This window comes from Oncorhynchus keta, chromosome 17 (assembly GCF_023373465.1).
Source record: "Oncorhynchus keta strain PuntledgeMale-10-30-2019 chromosome 17, Oket_V2, whole genome shotgun sequence".
Classification (NCBI taxonomy): Eukaryota; Metazoa; Chordata; class Actinopteri; order Salmoniformes; family Salmonidae; genus Oncorhynchus; species Oncorhynchus keta.
In genome coordinates this window covers 39,060,593-39,079,974 of record NC_068437.1, presented here as the reverse complement: position 1 = coordinate 39,079,974, position 19,382 = coordinate 39,060,593, and the positions used below count along the sequence as shown (strand labels likewise).

At 43.9% G+C, this 19,382-nt stretch overlaps 1 long non-coding RNA gene across 6 annotated transcripts; it reads left to right on the top strand.

Annotated features, from left to right (window-relative positions):
- The first annotated feature begins 5,278 nt into the window (after positions 1-5,278).
- Positions 5,279-12,414, top strand: LOC127908282 (uncharacterized). 6 transcript variants are annotated; one of them, XR_008066574.1, is made up of 3 exons: positions 5,279-5,647; positions 5,690-5,823; positions 6,031-12,414. It is a non-coding gene; the product is annotated as an uncharacterized LOC127908282 (long non-coding RNA). The 6 variants fall into 6 exon arrangements; XR_008066576.1 differs by adding an exon at positions 5,939-5,984 and having other exon boundaries at positions 5,279-5,823; XR_008066577.1 differs by adding an exon at positions 5,920-5,984 and having other exon boundaries at positions 5,279-5,823; positions 6,073-12,414.
- The last annotated feature ends 6,968 nt before the right edge of the window (positions 12,415-19,382 follow it).

Genomic DNA, 19,382 nt, shown 5'->3' with positions numbered 1-19,382 from the left:
AGGCAAGTGTGGCTGTCTCTGAGCAGATGTCGTTTGAGGGCAGAGAGAGGGCAGGCCGAGCAGGCTGCCATTGTGCCTGGGTCTCCCCATAGAGATAATGAAGGGTGGAGTGCTGGGAAGGATGTGCAGTCATCACTCACTGTCTTTGTGCCATCAGAGCTCAGTGCTGTGTCATCCGTCACCATTCAGCTCCTCTGGCCCCCACAGTCCCGCCACTGTCATCATGGTCATTATCTCTGCCTGAAACACATAGGCACACACACACATTCATTTGTGCGCGCAGATGAATACACACACACACACATTCATTTGTGCGCACAGATTAACACACACACACACACACACACACACACACACACACACACACACACACACACACACACACACACACACACACACACACACACACACACACACACACACACACACACACACACACACACACACACACACACACACACACACACACACACCCTGTGTGTGACATACCTAAACACGAGATTGCACACTCACGCACACACACACTCTCCCTCCCCTTTCCACATCCTTTCTTGTTTCCTGGTAAATGTGTGTGTGAGCTGGTCTGGTTTGAGGCTGGTGTTTAGCCGATGAATGGGTGATCATGTGTTGGGGAGATGGATGGCTCTGGGCCCAGTCCTGTCTCCTCTAATTGTAAAATATTAGTTAGATTAGACTGTGGCCTGTGAGTAATGGAACTTATTTGGAGGTTTCCCTCTCCTGGACCTCACCTCTCGTCCATTGGGAGGGAGATATCAGGAAAAAAGGATGTACAAGACAGGAAGAGGAGAGAGAAAGAGGGGAGAGATAGGGCAATCACTATACGTGTAGAGATTTGACTTGCTTTATATTATATTATTTGCTGAATATGCTTAATTTTTAACACGTTAAAAAGATAGCTTACATTTTGTAATGGCTCTAAGAAGAAAGGAGATTTGGTAAGATATTTTAAGTGTAATTTCCTTTTCTTGAAACATATGTTTTGCCAAATGCACTGTCCTGACCTGTTCCAAAATATTTGATCCTGCATTTAGCGATGTATTACACCCTGACTTGATTTTTCCCCTTCTTACAATACAATAGGGAAAGCCTTTCATTTGCAGACAATACTATGGCTGACGCTGTAAAACAAAACATTTCACTGCACCTATCCGGTCAATGTGACCATAAAACATACACATACAGTACCGGTCCAAAGTTTGGACACTGCTACTCATTACAGGGGTTTTCTTGATTTTTATACATTGTAGAATAATAGTGAAGACATCAAAATGATGAAATAACACATATGGAATCATGTAGTAACCAAAAAAGTGTTCAACAAATCTAAATATATTTTATATTTGAGATTCTTCAAAGTAGCCACCCTTTGCCTTGATGACAGCTTTGCACACTCTTGGCATTCTCTCAACCAGCTTCATGAGGTAGTCTGGAATGCATTTCAACTAACAGGTGTGCTTTGTTAAAAGTTCATTTGTGGAATTTCTTTCCTTCTTAATGCGTTTGAGCCAATCATTTATGTTGTGACAAGGTAGGTGTGGTATACAGGAGATAGCCCTATTTAGTCAAATACCATATCATGGCAAGAACAGCTCAAATAAGCAAAGAGAAATATAGAAAATAGTCAAACATAAAAAACCCTAGAATGAGTAAGAGTGTCCAAACGTTTGACTGGTACTAATATATATATATATATATATATATATATATATATATATATATATATATATATATATATATATATAGTTGAAGTCGAAAGTTTACATGCACCTTAGCCATATACATTTAAACTCAGTTTTTCACAATTCCTGACATTTAATCCAAGTAACAATTTCCTGTCTTAAGTCAGTTAGGAACACCACTTTATTTTAAGAATGTGAATAGTCAGAATAATAGTAGATACAATGATTTATTTCAGCTTTTATTTCTTTCATCACATTCCCAGTGGATCAGAAGTTTACATACACTCAATTTGGTAGCATTGCCATTAATTGTTTAACTTGGGTCAAACGTTTCAGGTGCCTTCCACAAACCCATTCCTCCTGACAGAGCTGCTGTAACTGAGTCAGGTTCCTTGCTTGCACACGCTTTTTCAGTTTTGCCCACAAATGTTCTATGGGATTGAGGTCAGGGCTTTGTGGTCACTCCAATACCTTGACTTTGTTGTCCTTAAGCCATTTTGCCACAACTTTGTAAGTATGCTTGGGGTCATTGTCCATTTGGAAGACCCATTTGCGACCACGCTTTAACTTCCTGTCTTGAGATGTTTCTTCAATATATCCACATCATTTTCCTGTCTCATGATGCCATGATGCAGTTTTTAAATTATGGTGCGCAGCATGGTTCAGTGTGCCAATAAATCAGCACGCTAGGTTTTTTAAAATTGCATCTGTCTTGGAGCTAGAATTGGGATAAAGTTTACTATTTTGTGAAGTGCACCAGTCCCTCCTGCAGCCAAGCACCCCCACAACATGATGCTGCCACCCCCGTGCTTCACGGTTGGGATGGTGTTCTAAGGCTTGCAAGCCTCCCCATTTTCCATCCAAACATAACAATGGTCATTATAGCCAAACAGTTCTATTTTTGTTTCATCAGACCAGAGGACATTTCTCCAAAAAGTATCATCTTTGTCAACATGTGCAGTTGCAAACTGTAGTCTGGCTGTTTTATGGCGGTTTTGGAGCAGTGGCTTCTTCTTTGCTCATCGGCCTTTCAGGTTATGTTGATATAGGACTTGTTTTACTGTGGATATAGATACTTTTGTACCTGTTTCCTCTAGCATCTTCACAAGGTCCTTTGCTGTTGTTCTGGGATTGATTTGCACTTTTTGCACCAAAGTATGTTCATCTCTAGGAGACAGAACGCGTCTCCTTCCTGAGCGGTATGATGGCTGCGTGGTCCCATGGTGTTTAAACTTGCATACTATTGTTTGTACAGATGAACGTGGTAATTTCAGGCATTTGGAAATTGCCCCCAATAATGAACCAGACTTGGCTGATTTCTTTTGGTTTTTCCCATGATGTCAAGCAAAGAGGCACTGAGTTAGTTGGAAGGTAGGCCTTGAAATACATCCACAGGTACACCTCCAATTGACTCAAATGATGTCAATTAGCCTATCAGAAGCTTCTAAAGCCATGACATCATTTTCTGGAATTTTCCAACCTGTTTCAAGGCACAGTCAACTTAGTGTATGTACAGTGCCTTGCGAAAGTATTCGGCCCCGCGACCTTTTGCCACATTTCAGGCTTCAAACATAAAGATATAAAACTGTATTTTTTTGTGAAGAATCAACAACAAGTGGAATGACATTTATTGGATATTTCAAACTTTTTTAACAAATCAAAAACTGAAAAATTGGGCGTGCAAAATTATTCAGCCCCTTTACTTTCAGTGCAGCAAACTCTCTCCAGAAGTTCAGTGAGGATCTCTGAATGATCCAATGTTGACCTAAATGACTAATGATGATAAATACAATCCACCTGTGTGTAATCAAGTCTCCGTATAAATGCACCTGCACTGTGATAGTCTCAGAGGTCCGTTAAAAGCGCAGAGAGCATCATGAAGAACAAGGAACACACCAGGCAGGTCCGAGATACTGTTGTGAAGAAGTTTAAAGCCGGATTTGGATACAAAAAGATTTCCCAAGCTTTAAACATCCCAAGGACCACTGTGCAAGCGATAATATTGAAATGGAAGGAGTATCAGACCACTGCAAATCTACCAAGACCTGGCCGTCCCTCTAAACTTTCAGCTCATACAAGGAGAAGACTGATCAGAGATGCAGCCAAGAGGCCCATGATCACTCTGGATGAACTGCAGAGATCTACAGCTGAGGTGGGAGACTCTGTCCATAGGACAACAATCAGTCGTATATTGCACAAATCTGGCCTTTATGGAAGAGTGGCAAGAAGAAAGACATTTCTTAAAGAAATCCATAAAAAGTGTCGTTTAAAGTTTGCCACAAGCCACCTGGGAGACACACCAAACATGTGGAAGAAGGTGCTCTGGTCAGATGAAACCAAAATTGAACTTTTTGGCAACAATGCAAAACGTTATGTTTGGCGTAAAAGCAACACAGCTCATCACCCTGAACACACCATCCCCACTGTCAAACATGGTGGTGGCAGCATCATGGTTTGGGCCTGCTTTTCTTCAGCAGGGACAGGGAAGATGGTTAAAATTGATGGGAAGATGGATGGAGCCAAATACAGGACCATTCTGGAAGAAAACCTGATGGAGTCTGCAAAAGACCTGAGACTGGGATGGAGATTTGTCTTCCAACAAGACAATGATCCAAAACATAAAGCAAAATCTACAATGGAATGGTTCAAAAATAAACATATCCAGGTGTTAGAATGGCCAAGTCCAGACCTGAATCCAATCGAGAATCTGTGGAAAGAACTGAAAACTGCTGTTCACAAATGCTCTCCATCCAACCTCACTGAGCTCGAGCTGTTTTGCAAGGAGGAATGGGAAAAAATGTCAGTCTCTCGATGTGCAAAACTGATAGAGACATACCCCAAGCGACTTACAGCTGTAATCTCAGCAAAAGGTGGCGCTACAAAGTATTAACTTAAGGGGGCTGAATAATTTTGCACGCCCAATTTTTCCGTTTTTGATTTGTTAAAAAAGTTTGAAATTTCCAATAAATGTCGTTCCACTTCATGATTGTGTCCCACTTGTTGTTGATTCTTCACAAAAAAATACAGTTTTATATCTTTATGTTTGAAGCCTGAAATGTGGCAAAAGGTCGCAAAGTTCAAGGGGGCCGAATAATTTCGCAAGGCACTGTAAACTTCTGACCCACTGGAATTGTGATACAATGAGTTATAAGTGAAATAATCTGTCTGTAAACAAATGTTGGAAAAAATACTTGTGCCATGCTCAAAGTAGATGTCATAACCGACTTGCCAAAACTATAGTTTGTTAACAAGAAATTTGTGGAGTGGTTGAAAAATAAGTTTGATGACTCCAACCTAAGTGTATGTAAACTTCTGACTTCAACTGTATATATATATATATATATATATTGAAATGTATATTTTAGTTCCCAGAGCGTCAGTAAGACAGGTCTGTGATATTCAGACAGACAGGGTAGTGATATTCAAACAGGTCAGTGATATTCAGACAGACAGGTCAGTGATATTCAAACAGACAGGTCAGTGATATTCAGACAGACAGGTCAGTGATATTCAGACAGGCAGGTCAGTGATATTCAAACAGACAGGTCAGTGATATTCAGACAGACAGGTCAGTGATATTCAGACAGGCAGGGTAGTGATATTCAGACAGGTCAGTGATATTCAGATAGACAGGTCAGTGATATTCCAACAGACAGGTTAGTGATATTCAGACAGACATGTCAATGATATTCAGCTAGATTGACAGGTCATTGATAGACAGACAGGTCATGGATAGACAGACAAGTCAGTGATATTCAGACAGCTAGACAGGTCAGGGATAGACAGACAGGTCAGGGATAGACAGACAAGTCAGTGATATTCAGACAAACAGGTCAGTGATATTCAGACAGCTAGACAGGTCAGTGATAGACAGACAGGTCAGTGATATTCAGACAAACAGGTCAGTGATATTCAGACAGCTAGACAGGTCAGTGATAGACAGACAGGTCAGTGATAGACAGACAGGTCAGTGATATTCAGACAGACAGGTCAGTGATATTCAGACAGCTAGACAGGTCAGTGATAGACAGACAGGTCAGTGATAGACAGACAGGTCAGTGATATTCAGACAGACAGGTCAGTGATATTCAGACAGCTAGACAGGTCAGTGATAGACAGACAGGTCAGTGATATTCAGACAGACAGGTCAGTGATATTCAGACAGCTAGACAGGTCAGTGATAGACAGACAGGTCAGTGATATTCAGACAGCGAGACAGGTCAGTGATAGACAGACAGGTCAGTGATATTCAGACAGCTAGACAGGTCAGTGATAGACAGACAGGTCAGTGATATTCAGACAGCTAGACAGGACAGTGATAGACAGACAGGTCAGTGATAGACAGACAGGTCAGTGATATTCAGACAGACAGGTCAGTGATATTCAGACAGCTAGACAGGTCAGTGATAGACAGACAGGTCAGTGATAGACAGACAGGTCAGTGATATTCAGACAGACAGGTCAGTGATATTCAGACAGCTAGACAGGTCAGTGATAGACAGACAGGTCAGTGATATTCAGACAGCTAGACAGGTCAGTGATAGACAGACAGGTCAGTGATAGACAGACAGGTCAGTGATAGACAGACAGGTCAGTGATATTCAGACAGGTCAGTGATAGACAGAGGACATACAGATGTGTGACAGTCTCATTTCCTGTACTGCTGGTTACTATACACCAATAGGTGGAGGGTTTCGTTCTGCGGGCTTTTTAAATTTTTTCACCAAAATTACTTTCTATGTAGATGTTAAAGAAAGCTTTCCATTTCATACAGAAGGAGGAGGAAGAGGAGGAGGGGGAGGAGGAAGAGGAAGAGAGAGGTTAAAAGGTTGTGGCTGCGTGTTTTTTGAGGTCATATGACATCATCCCATAACAGTTTACTGTAATCATGAATGATAGAAGAAGCCGTGGAGTTCTTCCAAAAAGAAAGCATGGAGATGAGTTGTGCTGTAACCAGGCCTGTAATAGCACAAGACAACATCTAGACATAAGCCTTATTCGCACGGGACTTGTGTTACTATAGAACGTTGGTTATGTAATTATTGCCCCAGCATGTCCGTTGTTCCAGTGGACGATTCGGATGGGATTTGTTTTACCAAACTGCTCCTGTAATAATTTGTTATCCTCATTCAAAATTGACCGTTATGACGGAAGCCTGGAGGCTGAAGTAGATATATGACAAGGCAGTTCATTCATCTGTATGCTACTTGCATAGCACTTTGTTTTAAGCATCCATTTGTTCCCATGTTCTTACCCAAACTGGGTGCAGCACATGTTAAACTCTGTAATATCCCTCAAAACACAGGGATGACGATTATTATCAGAGGACCAGGGAGTTTGCTGAAAAACAGTAGGTTTTTAAAGCTGGGATAATAACCTTCTTGCCAAGTAAAAATGACTGACATGCCAGATTCAGACGGGACTAAAATGGCTGATGTGGTGATTTGTGCTCGTGCACATAATTCTATTACCGGAGCTCCCCCAGTCAAACGTATCCCATCTGAATAGGGCAATGGTGTGTGTGTAAAAGTAAAAACATTAGAGTATAACCCAGCACAAATGAGTCAAATGATTAGTTGATGGGAGAGAGAGAGATGGAGGTAGGGCTCAGTGTAGCCAGCTGCAGATGTCTCTCATTCCTCAGCCCAACACTCATCACCACCATGAGCCCAGGGTGCATGTGTGTGTGTTTCTGTTGTTTTTTGTGTGCATAAAATGAGAAGGAAAGGACTTCAAAATCACAAATGAAGTAGTATGTTTCATGGAGTACTAGTCAGAGGTGGAATTAGATGGGGACCGCATGGGGTTGTTTTTCCATGATTCCACCACTAGGGTTATTATCATTTCGTCCACAATATTTTATGACTACCACTAGAGAGTTGGCACTGGAGAGTTGGCAGTATTAAACACAATGAAGTATAATCAGTAGGGAGGGCTGGGAGGTTGATTTGTCTAAAGCAATGCTTTCCTCTCTGCCAGGGGGGAAGCCTTTCCAGTGCAGGTACTGCCCCTACAGTGCCACCCAGAAGGGGAACCTGAAGACTCATGTCCTGTGTGTTCACCGCAGGCCCTTCGACAGCAGCCTGTACCCAGATAGACGCCTCCGACGGCCCCGTGCCAACACCCCTGTGACACCCTACACCTCCCAGGAAGGTTCTGCCCCTAGGCCTACACCCACTGGGAGAGATATCACCATGGCATCATTGTGTGGGACTTGATGTTGCTATGGCAACTGCATATAGCCATAGGGTGTTTCGAACATTTTATCTGGAGTGCCAGAGTGTGCTCAGAGTGCATTCTGGGCGTTAGTAAATTTTGAAAGTTGTCAGATTGTCAGTTAGTAAATTCAGAGTTTCGCTATCGGAGCGTTCACACTGGACTGGAGTAGGAATGATCTGAGTGTTCAGACCTCACATCGGCAGTCAGGCACCCAAGCTAACTGCCTAACGATGGCTAGCTTGCTAGCTGCTTCCAGACACAAATGAGAAAACACCTTTACTTGCCCTAGCAGAGCTGGTTAGGCTGTTTTCATGTTATCCAGAGCGTTGGTGACTGTAACTGTAATGCTGGTGACAATTTAATTAAGCCTTTTTGCCGCCGTTTAGTCCTTTAGTTTCAGGTGTGGAGGATGACAGAGGGAGGATAGGGTTATGTTCTTGGAGATGGAAAAAAAACTTGATGTACATTCTAGTGTGGACTTGAAAATATATTTATCTGTAAGAAACAAACTGCCTATAATAAAGTGTATTGTGGTGTGTGGAGTACAGAGAGATTGAGTGCTTTTTACTTAATTTATACTCAGTGTCATAATGATTTATATTCACCCACATACATCCTTCAGCTCAACACTGACTAATTGTCTGATCGTGAGCAGGCACCAAACTAACTTCCCCCAAGCTCTTTCATGCACTATAAATGTCTGTGTTTTCGTAAATATCTCCTAATATGAGTTCTTCAGAACAGTTATCAGTCAGAATCCTATGCCAGATGTTCAGGGTGTAATCCTGGCAGATGTAATGGAGTAGAATGCCTTCATTTCTTCTGTATTCCATTCGGGGGGGCACCTTTCACACATATCATTATCTCCCATTAACAATGTGAACAATATTCATTTAAGGGGAACCAAAGACATGGAAAACTACATATATTCATTGATATCATGGAGGCACTAAAATGAAATACAAATCAAAGATGACAACCATCCATACTGTAGGTGTACAGTGCCTTCGGAAAGTATTCAGACCCCTTGACTCTTTCCACATTTTGTTAGGTTACAGCCTGATTCTACAATTGATTCTTTTTCTGATCAATCTACATACAATACCCCATAATGACAAAGCCAAAAGAGGTTTGTAGAAAGTTTAGCAAATATATTAAAAATACAAAACTGAAATATGACATTTACATAAGTCCCTTTACTTCGGTACTTCGTTGAAGAATCTTTGGCAGCGATTACAGCCTGGAGTCTTCTTGGGTATGAATCTACAAGCTTGGCACACCTGTATTTGGGGAGTTTCACCTATTCTTCTCTGCAGATCCTCTCAAGTTCTGTCAGGTTGGATGCGGAACATTTTTGCACAGCTATTTTCAGGTCTTTCCATAGACGTTGTATTGGGTTCAAGTCCGGGCTCTGGCTGGGCCACTCAAAGACATTCAGAGACTTGTCTCGAAGCCACTCCTGCGTTTTCTTGGCTGTGTGCTTAGTTTGTTTTCATGTTGGAAGGTGAACCTTCATCCTCGTCTGAGGTTCTGAGTGCTCTGGAGCAGATTTTCATCAATGATCTCTCTGTACTTCTGTTCATCTTTGCCTCAATCCCGACTAGTCTCCCAGTCCCTGCCGCTGAAAAACACCCCCAAAGCATGATTTTGCCATCACAATGCTTCACCGTAGGGATGGTGCCAGGTTTCCTTCAGACGTGACGCTTGGATTTCAGGCCAAAGAGTTCAATCTTGATTTCATCAGACCAGAGAATCTTGGTAATTTTTGCAATTTGATCAATTTTAGAACAAGGCTGTAACGTAGCAGAATGTGGAAAAAGTCATGGGATCTGAATACTTTCTAAAGGCACTGTATATGAGCCTAGTGTATATCAGCCCATTTGTAATAAAGAAAGCCTAACACGCACACAAGTAGTGGCCATCCACGGTAATGTTAGCATGATCCAGGCAGGCGACTGCTCGACCGGTGTGCTAACATTCCGCCAGTAGAACAAGAGATCACCTTGGGCAGCTGTGTGTCTGTAGCCAGCCCGCAGTAACCACGGTGATGTGTTTGATTGACAAACGGCCTGATAACTCCATTCTGCCAGCCACCTGCTAGCTGTCAATCAGGGCAGCCATCCCGGGGCTATTGACAGAGCTGTCAGTCTGGGTGAGACGTGTCTGTCAAAGGTCTCCTCTCCCGCTCTCTCCCTTGCTGCCTGGGCAGTCCACACTATCCTCCTTGTGAAGGCTCTCCAACTCACCTAGTACAGTATGAGGAAATGATTTGTGTCTATATATTTAATGTTTGTGCTGTACGTTGTCATTGGTGATGAATCTAATCCTCTCAAATCCCCTCCTGCTTCTCTTCCTCTCTGCCTGTTTTGTCCCTCTCCTCCTCCTCTCCTCCCTCTCTTTCCTCCCTCCTCCTCCCTCTCTCTGCTCACTCATCCCTCCATCTCTGTACCTGACAGGTGACAAGGCCCAGTCCTCCAGCTGACTGGGTAATCAGAGACCTATCATACAGTATCTGTCTAATGTCTGTCCAGGCCATGCCAAAGCCGTGCTGTACCCTACCCTACCTGCCTGGGGTGGTGGGTGACAGAGGACACAGGATAGAGAGTTTAGAGGTGCTACTAAAACCCCACGTCTTTGAACACTGTCACCCCCCCACGCACACACACATACACACATACACACTCACCTGTGTGCATTGCCTCAAACCTTGTCATGTCAAACTCTTAATTACGCACAGTTTCCTTAAAGCATACCCCATTAATTAACGCATTAATTAATTACCCCTGATCAAGATGAATGTTTCAGTTGTCATCTCGCACCATAGCCAATGTGATACTGAGAGGGGTTCACTATTCAGTTTAACAGATGCAGAGGATACGGCAAACCTGGGTCTTATTCACTAGCAACAAAATGGGGAGGAAGGCCTACTATCTGAACTTGTGCAATCAGAAATGTTTGGATGTCCTCCAATCTATCAGATCTCTTAGCATGAACTGACATGTTGTCCATCCAATCAAAGGGTCAGAGAATTAATCTATTAATGAAAGAATATGCTACAGCTAGCTAGCACTGCATAAAGTGTGGAGAGTAGGTGACTCGAAGCGAAGATAGACAATAGTTGAAAATTAAGGAGAAGCAGCAGAGAGAGAGAGGGAGAGAAGGAGATCTTTCATCGTATTTTTTTCTTCTTCTTAGTTTATCTTAGCTAATGCAGACAATTTAGCCTCTCAACAACCTGACTCAAACAGCTAAAAATGCTATTTATGTTAGCTCTTCCAAGTCAAGGTAAGCTTTCGGTTTTATAAATGTATTGACACTGGGGCCCGCCAGTGTGTAACTGCTTAACTGCTTGCTGTACACTGTACTGCATGATTGTACACATTGATTGGATTGTGGGTTTACTAATGCTTTCGTTAGAGTTTGTTGACTATGATGTTAGCTAATATGGTGACAACGATGTAGGCCATGTAGTGGTTAGGGGTTATGGTATAAAGATGTTGTGCCTGGTCACAGATAGCTGTTGTGTTATGCACTGAAGTCCAAGCAAAATGGAAAAGGTAAGAGGAGGATAGTGTGTATATGCGAGAAGGAATTATAGAATGAGCAAAGTGATGATGCTGTATGTGGTTGCTATGGAAATTAGCTGTGTGTGTAGGGGATCAGGGGTGTTTTCATTCCACATATTATTTTACAAAACGTTTGCTAAACGAAAGCAAATGGAACGAAACAGAGATGGACCTACCTGAATTTGTCCAAAATAAACTCTTGTTTGGACTGATGATTACACCTCAGATAAGCTAGGTGCAGGCAAGAGTGTGCAAGGTGTTATTGAATGCATGGCCTCAACTGATTACTCCAATTTGTCTCTCGACCTGTTTACCTACATTACACATTTTAATTTGTAGGCTAGGTTGAAGCACCTGATGATGAGTATAGGGCAAATTCAAGAATCATGTAGTAGCCTAAACTTATCAGTATTACATTGAACTGGGTGAATGGAATATGAATGACATTCATCCAATATGTTGTATTAGAAATGAGGACAAGCTCATGCCAGTGGCGGAAAAAGTACCCAATTGTCATACTTGAGTAAAAGTAAAGATATATTCATAGAAAATGAATCAAGTAAAAGTGAAAGCCACAAAGTATTTGTTTTTAAATATACTTAAGGATCAAAAGAAAAAGTAAATGTCACGTTCTGACCTTAGTTCCTTTGTTATGTCTTTGTTTTAGTATGGTCAGAGCGTGAGTTGGGGTGGGTAGTCTATGTTCTTTTTTCTATGTTGTGTTTATGTGTTTGGCCTGGTATGGTTCTCAATCAGTGTCATTCGTTGTCTCTGATTGAGAATCATACTTAGGTAGCCTTTTCCCACCTGTGTTTTGGGGGTGATTATTTTCTGTCTCGTGTTTTCTGCACCTTTCAAGGACTGTTTCGGTTTTTGTTTATTTCACGTTGTTATTTTGTAGTTCAGTTAATAAACATCATGAACACATACCACGCTGCGCATTGGTCTGACATTTCATACTCCTAGTCAGAGGAGGAAGAAGAATTACGTTACAGTAAAAGTATTACAAAATTAAAATTCCTTCTATTAAGCAATCCAAACGGCACAATTTTCTTTTAAAATTTTTATTTACAGATAATCAAGGGCACACTCCAACAGTCTGACATCATTTACAAATGAAACAATTGTATTTAGTGTGCCTGCCAGATCAGAGGCAGTAGGGATGACCAGGGGTGTTCTCTTGATAAGTGTGTGAATTGGACACTTTTCCTGTCTTGTTAAACATTCAAAATGTATGGAGTAAAAAGCACATTATTTTCTTTAGGAATGTAGTGGAGCAAAAGTAAAAATAGTCGGAAATATAAATTGTAAAGTAAACTACAGATACCCCCAAAAACGACTTAAGTAGTACTTCAAAGTATTTTTACTTACGTACTTTGCACCACTGCCCGTTACTGACAGGTTTATAAAATTGACCACACAGTCATGCAATCTCCATAGACAAACATTGGCATTAGAATGGCCTTACTGAAGAGCTCATTCACTTTCAACATGGCACTGTAATAAGATGCAACCTTTCCAACAAGTCAGTTCGTCAACTTTCTGCCCTGCTAGAGCTGCCCTGGTCCAATGTAAGTGTTCTTATTGCGAAGTGGAAACATCAAGGACCAATAATGGCTCAGCCACGAAGTGGTAGGCCACATAAGCTCACAGAATGGGGCCGGCGAGTGCTGAAGCGTGTAGCGTGTAAATATTGCATGTCCTCGGTTGCAACACTTACTATTGAGTTCGAAACTACCTCAAGAAGCAACATCAGCACAATAACCGTTCGTCGGGAGCTTCATGAAATGGGTTTTCATGGCTGAGCAGCCGCACACAAGCCTAAGATCACCATGCACAAGGCCAAGCATCGTCTGGAGTGGTGTAAAGATCGCCGCTATTGGACTCTGGAGCAGTGTAAATGCATTCTCTGGAGTGATGAATCACGCTTTACCATCTAGCGGTCTGACGGACAAATCTGGGTTTGGCAGATGCCAGGAGAACGCTACCTGACCAAATGCATAGTGCCAACTTGCAACCCGCTGGAGCACCATTCATGGTCGCAGAGGGCACACTGCTGGTCGGTACCGGGTTGGTTCCTCTGGGAATAGAGAGGGCAGGCAGGGCATTCTGGCGTCACCCCAGGTGAGTAGGCACCATTCTCATCCAGAGCCCTCTGCTGCACTAATGTTTGTCTCTGTCTCTTTTCCTGATTTTTCACTGCATTCCCAGTATTAGGCACTAGTAGATTCAGGTGCGGCTGGGAATTTCATTAATAAAAGTCTAGCTCATAGTTTAGGGATCCCCATTGTTCCTGTGGATATGCCTATCCCTATTCATGCCTTAGATAGTCGACCATTAGGGTCAGGGTTTATCAGGGAGGTTACCGCACCTTTGTGTATGATAACGCAGGAGGGTCACAAGGAGAAGATTAGTCTTTTCCTTATTGATTCTCCTGCGTATTCTGTGGTGCTAGGCCTACCCTGGTTAGTTTGTCATAACCCCACTGTTTCTTGGCCACAGAGGGCTCTCACGGGGTGGTCTCGAGAATGCTCAGGTAGGTGTTTAGGGGTTTCCGTTGGTGCTACTACGTTGGCTCTCGCCTTCTGTAAAAAGAAGGCGACTCAATTACCACCCCATCGACGGGGGGATTGTGCGATAGATCTCCTGGTAGACGCTGCATATCCCAAGAGTCACGTGTATCCCCTGTTGCAAGCGGAGACAGAGGCTATGGAGACATATGTCTCTGAATCCCTGCATCAGGGGTTCATTCAGCCATCCATTTCACCCGTCTCCTCGAGTTTATTTTTTGTGAAGAAAAAGGATGGCGGTTTACGCCCGTGCATTGATTATCGAGGTCTTCATAAAATCACAGTGAAATATAGCTACCCGCTACCTCTGATCAATACGGTTGTTGAGTTAATGCATTGAGTTAATGCACTGGGTTTTTTCACAAAATTGGATCTCAGGAGTGCGTACAATCTGGTGCGTATTAAGAAGGGTGATGAGTGGAAGACGGCATTTAGCACTACCTCAGGTCATTATGAGTACCTGGTCATGCCATATGGGTTGATGAATGCTCCATCAGTTTTCCAATCATTTGTAGATGAGATCTTCAGGGACCTGCACGGGCAGGGTGTAGTGGTGTATATGATGATATTCTGATATACTCTGCTACACGCGACGAGCATGTGTCCCTGGTGCGCAGGGTGCTTGGTCGCCTGTTGGAGCATGATCTATATGTCAAGGCTGAAAAATGCTTGTTTTTCCAACAATCCATCTCCTTCCTAGGGCATTGGATTTCCACTTCAGGAGTGGAGATGGAGAGCGACCGCATTACAGCCGTGTGTAATTGGCCGACTCCAACCACGGTAAAGGAGTTGCAGCGTTTTTTGGGGTTTTCCAATTACTACCGGAGGTTTATCCGGGGTTTTGGTCAGGTGGCAGCTCCCATTACCTCACTGCTAAAGGGGGGCCCGGTGCGCTTGCAGTGGTCGGCTGAGGCGAACAGGGCTTTTGAGCACCTGAAGACTCTGTTTACCTCGATGCCTGTGCTGGCTCATCCGGATCCCTCTTTGCCATTCATAGTGGAGGTGGACGCATCCGAAGCTGGGATAGGAGCAGTGCTCTCTCAGCGTTCGGGTACGCCACTGATACTTCGCCCCTGTGCTTTCTTTTCGAAGAAGCTCAGTCCAGCGGAGCGAAACTATGATGTGGGGAACCGAGAGCTGTTAGCTGTCGTAGAAGCCTTGAAGGTGTGGAGGCATTTGCTTGAGGGGGCTAAACACCCTTTTCTCATCTGGACTGACCACCGCAATCTGGAGTACATCCGGCAGGCGAAGAGATTGAATCCTCGCCAGTCAAGGTGGGCCATGTTTTTCACTCGTTTTGTGTTTACTCTTTCTTACAGACCAGGCTCCCAGAACTTTAAGGCAGACGCATTGTCTCGGCTGTATGACACAGAGGAGCGATCCATGGATCCCACTCTCATACTCCCAGCTTCGTGTCTGGTGGCGCCGGTAGTGTGGGAGCTGGACGCGGACATTGAGCGGGCGTCACGTGCAGAGCCTTCTCCCCCTGAGTGTCCAGCTGGTCGTCTGTACGTTCCGTCTGCTGTCCGCGACCGATTGATATATTGGGCTCACTCGTCACCCTCCTCTGGTCATCCTGGGATAGGTCGGACAAAGTCCTGTCGTCTCCTCCCTTTGCCTGGTCTCCCTACGGCCTTACAAACTGCAGAGGCCCTGTTTACACACGTTTTCCGGCACTATGGGGTGCCTGAGGATATAGTGTTTAATCGGGGTCCCCAGTTCACATCAAGGGTCTGGAAGGCGTTCATGGAGCGTCTGGGGATCTCGGTTAGTCTTACCTCAGGTTTTCACCCCGAGAGTAATGGGCAGGTGGAGAGAGTTAACCAGGATGTGGGTAGGTTTCTGCGGTCTTATTGCCAGGATCGGCCGGGGGAGTGGGTGAAGTTCGTGCCCTGGGCAGAGATGGCTCAGAACTCGCTACGTCACTCCTCCACTAACCTTACTCCCTTTCAATGTGTATTAGGGTATCAGCCGGTTCTGGCTCCTTGGCATCAGAGCCAGACTGAGGCCCCTGCGGTGGACAATTGGTTTCGGCACGCTGAGGAAACCTGGGAGGCAGCCCACGTCCACCTTCAGCGTGCCATAAGGCGCCAGAAAATTGGCGCAGACCGTCGCCGCAGTGAGGCCCCAGTGTTCGCACCAGGGGACAGGGTCTGGCTCTCAACCCGAAACCTGCCCCTTCGCCTGCTCTGCCGGAAGCTGGGTCCGCGGTTTGTGGGGCCGTTTAAAGTCCTGAGGAGAGTGAACGAGGTATGTTATAGGTTACAACTACCCACTCATTACCGTATTAATGCCTCGTTCCATGTGTCTCTCCTCAGGCCGATGGTGGCTGGCCCGCTCCAGGAGGCTGAAGTGCGTGATGTTCCTCCGCCTCCTCTAGACATCGAGGGGGTTCCGGCATACTCTGTTCGATCCATTTTGGATTCGAGACGTCGGGCGAGGGGCCTTCAGTACCTCGTGGACTGGGAGGGGTAAGGGCCGGAGGAGAGATGCTGGGTTCCGGTGGAGGACGTGTTAGATCCTTCCATGTTATCAGAATTCCACCGTCTCCATCCAGATCGCCCTGCACCTCGCCCTCCGGGTCATCCCCGAGGCCGGTGTCGGCGCGCAGCTGAAGCCGCGCGTCAGGGGGGGGTACTGTCACGACTTCTGCCGAAGTCGTTGCCTCTCCTTGTTCGGGCGGTGTTCGGTGTTCGGCGTTCGACGTCACCGGTCTTCTAGCCATCATTGATCCTTTTTTCATTTTCCATTGGTTTTGTCTTGTCTTCCCACACACCTGTTTTCAATCCCATTCATTACCTGTTGTGTATTTAACCCTCTGTTTCCACTCATGTCTTTGTCAGAGATTGATTTGTTGTCAGTGTAGTGTGATTGTTTTGTATAGGTGCGCGTTGGGTCTTCGTACCCATGTTTTGTTTGTTTGTACATTTATTGTTATGGAGCATACTCGTGGAACTTTATTAAAATACTCCATATTTACACTCCATTTGACTCTCCTGCGCCTGACTTCCCTGCCACCTATTACACCTATGCATGACACAACTGTAAAGTTTGGTGGAGGAATAATGGTCTGGGGCTGTTTTTCATGGTTTGTTCTCGACCCCTTAGTTCCAGTGAAGGGAAATCTTAATGCTACAGCACACCATGACATTCTAAACAATTCTGTGCTTTAAACTTTGTGGCAACAGTTTGGGGAAGGCCCTTTCCTGTTTCAGCATGACAATGCCCCCGTGCACAAAGCGTGGACCATACAGAAATGGTTTGTCGAGATTGGTGTGGAAGAACTCGACTGGCCTGCACAGAGCCCTGACCTCAACCCCATTGAACACCTTTATGATGAATTGGAACAAAGACTGCGAGCTGAGCCTAATCGCCAACGTCAGTGCTCAACCTCACTAATGCCCTTGTGGCTGAATGCAAGCCTCTGCAGCAATGTTCCAACATCTAGTGGAAAGCCTTCCCAGAAGAGTGGAGGATTTTATAGCAGCAAAGGGGGGACCAACTCCATATAAATGCCAATGATTTTGGAATGAGATGTTTGATGAGCAGGTGTTCACATACTTTTGGTCATGTAGTATATATATATATATACACACACACACACAGTGGGGCAAAAATATTCATCATAGGTACACTTCAACTATGACAGACAAAATGAGAAAAAAAATCCTGAAAATCACATTGTATGATTTTTTATGAATTTATTTGCAAATTATGGTGGAAAATAAGTATTTGCTCAATAACAAAAGTTTATCTCAATACTTGTTATATACCCTTTGTTGGCAATGACAGAGGTCAAACGTTTTCTGTAAGTCTTCACAAGGTTTTCACACGCTGTTATTGGTATTTTGGCCCATTCCTCCATGCAGATCTCCTCTAGAGCAGTGATGTTTTGGGGCTGTTGCTGGGCAACACAGATTTTCAACTCCCTCCAATGATTTTCTATGGGTTTGAGATCTGGCGACTGGCTAGGCCACTCCAGGACCTTGAAATGCTTCTTATGAAGCCACTCCAATAACAAGAAGAAACTTTCTTGGGCCAAGAAACATGAGCAATGGACATTAGAGCAGTGGAAATCTCTCTTTTGGTCTGATGAGTCTAAATTTGAGATTTTTGGTTCCAACTTGCGTATCGTTGTGAGACGAAGAGTAGGTGGTTCCCAACGTGAAGCACGGAGAAGTTGGTGTGATGGTGCTTTGCTGGTGACACTGCTGGTGATTTATTTAGAATTCAAGGCACACATAACCAGCATGGCTACTACAGCATTCTGCAGTAATACACCATCCCATCTGGTTTGCGCTTAGTGGAATTAATGACACAACACACCTGCTTTTCCTTCACTCTGCGGTCTAACTCATCCGAAACCATCTCAATTGGGTTGAGGTCAGGTGATTGTGGAGGCCAGGTAATCTGATGCAGCACTCCATCACTCTCCTTCTTGGTCAAATAGCCCTTAAACAGCCTGGTGGTGTGTTGGGTCATTGTCCTGTTGAAAAACAAATGATAGTCCCACTAACACAAACCAGATGGTAAGGTACTGATCTCCCCCACATCACCCTCCAAAAAAAGAAGAAAAAAATAAAGTATTTTTGTTTGGTTACCAAGGCAACAACTGTAGCTAATTAACTTGCTAACTACTTCAGAGGACGTTTAACAAATTTCTACTGTCAAATGAACACATTTCAAGTGGAAAATGTGTTAAATTATAGCCAAAAGGGATAATCAACTCTGAGCTCTATGCATTCTCTGAAAAATAATGCAACTCTTTGGAAGGTCAGTCCCACTCCGTTAGCGCTTCGTTGATGAACACACCATAATGCATAGCCGCTCTTTGATTATCTCTTGCGTAATGGAGCCTAAATCAAGTGTAGGCCTATTATTTTGCTCAATCCCATATAGGCAACAGATATCAACAAGAAACAATACATTAGTTGCACTATAATGGTGACAAACGGTGCCCACAAACTGTTAAGGCCTACATAAAGCTGTCCCGACAGCAGTCGCAACACCTTACCACTGTTACACCTGGCTGTCAGTAGAGCTTTGTCTGGCAGCAAAATAATTCATTCAGCCTCATTTACAGCCTTTAAAAAATCTTAAACTTAGCTGATATGGCTGACTTGCTTAAACAGATGTGGTTTCTACTGACAATTGAGATGTACAAACTATGGCAGGATGGACAAAGTCAGTATAATTATTTGTTCAGCACTTTTGAAATGTACAGCGACAGAATTCAGAACATAGGCCGTTCTTACAGTGTTCTCCCTGTACACCAAGTCAGAACCGTATGATAAATAAAGGGGGCAAATAAGCAGACAATGAAGGCA